At 42.2% G+C, this 1,725-nt stretch overlaps 1 non-coding gene and 1 pseudogene across 1 annotated transcript; both read left to right on the top strand.

Annotated features, from left to right (window-relative positions):
• On the top strand, nucleotides 1-153 carry LOC122143467 (annotated as a pseudogene; the record flags this gene model as incomplete).
• An 866-nt stretch (nucleotides 154-1,019) lies between these two features.
• LOC122143468 lies at nucleotides 1,020-1,210 on the top strand. Its single transcript, XR_006159187.1, has one exon. It is a non-coding gene; the product is annotated as a U2 spliceosomal RNA (small nuclear RNA).
• The last annotated feature ends 515 nt before the right edge of the window (nucleotides 1,211-1,725 follow it).

The raw sequence follows: 1,725 nt of genomic DNA on the forward strand, positions 1-1,725 counted from the left end.
AGATACCATGATCAAGAAGGTGGTTCACTCCAGGGCGAGGTTCAGCCACAGCACTCTGGTTGTGTGCTGGACTCCCTGCGCATTCCCTAAATGTGGGAACTTCGACTGCATAATTTCTGGTAGTGGGGGGATCTGCGTTCTCGCAGCTCTCCCCTGATTTTCTGGTTAAAAATAGAATTGTAATGTATAAGAAATCATTACTAGTTTATAACAAATTTATCACGTGTGTGAACAAGTTGTGGATCAGTATGTTTGATTGTGATACAGTGCATAAGGGCTGAACGTTTCATTGCATTTGCGATGTCGCGATATGAAAAAACATGATTTTTCAGTCACAGGGCTGCGATTACACTCAATCACGTGACACAAAAAGAGAGTAAAGAGGTGTGTTTGACTGGACTTGCAGATCGATCAGTGTCAAGAAGTTAGTTTTAGATAGATAAATTTAACTTTAAAATCTACAAAAATTTTGTTCCAGACCCCTGCTAGATAAATCAAGGTCCACCCACCACAGTCTCACAAAATCCTGTGGGAAACACTGAACTTGCTTCATTTGTTCATGATAGCTGTAAATATTTTTTCTTAAGGTTCTTTCTTTGATCATATATGGTCATATTTTTAAAATGCAGTGTGCCCCCAATTCTTCTGTCTTTATCTCCACTCATTGTTCTTTAGTGTCTGTAGTGAGTGTGATTTTGTAGGATTGTCGAGTTGTTGTGCTTTGACCCCTCCCCTCCTCATACTGTCTCCTCCCCTCATCCCACCCTTTACCCTCCCATTTTATCATCGCTTTGTCCGCCCATTTCTTGAAACTTTTTCAAGTCTAAGGTGTGAACGACCGGTGCTCAAGTAAGGGGGGTTTCATGACCCTTTAAGCCTTACCTTACCTGAGCTATGTTAACAATTGCATTCTGCACAAGAACTATTAGAGGTAAAAAAAAAATAACTAAATAAAAGCTTACCATCATCAGATTTGCTGTATCAAAGAATGTGGTTCCTGCTGTTGACGATTTGTGGGCATCGCTTCTCGGCCTTTTGGCTAAGATCAAGTGTAGTATCTGTTCTTATCAGTTTAATATCTGATACGTGCCCTACCCGGGCACCATATATTAAATTGATTTTTGGGAAAGGGAGATGGAATAGGGGCTTGCTCCGTCCACTCCACGCATCGACCCGGTATTGCAGTATCTCCGGGAACGGTGCACCCCCCTAAAATGGTTAACAAAAGAATTTAAAAAGTGTGATAGTAATAAATGTGTAAAGAAATCGTTTTTTATTTTGGTTGGTTGAGTGAAAAAATTGTTGAAGTAGTGATGCTGGCCACTATTTATTTAATTATTTAATTATTTTTCATCTTTATATGTTTGTCAGCAGGCAAGAAAGCAGGGATTATTCATTCCTTAAACATTTTGTCACAGTGTATGTGTGCACCACAAAGCAACGGGTAAAAAATTTCCTGGTTAGTCTAGTTTGCTCCTGCTGGCAGAGATGGTCACTCACTGCAGAACACCCAGATCCATCTCCCTCCCACCTTACATATTCCTAAACCTACCCGTCTCCACCCCCTGATCCCTAAACCCACCCGCCAGCCACCCCTTAACCTACCCATCTCCCCACCCCTAAACCTTCCCATCTCCACCCCCCAGATGAGGATCCAAACCACGCCCCCTGGATCTTGTGTTCTGCAGTGAGGGGCTACTGCTGCTGGTAGGTGCTGTGATTACT

This window comes from Cyprinus carpio, unplaced genomic scaffold (genome assembly GCF_018340385.1).
Source record: "Cyprinus carpio isolate SPL01 unplaced genomic scaffold, ASM1834038v1 S000005069, whole genome shotgun sequence".
Lineage (NCBI taxonomy): Eukaryota > Metazoa > Chordata > Actinopteri > Cypriniformes > Cyprinidae > Cyprinus > Cyprinus carpio.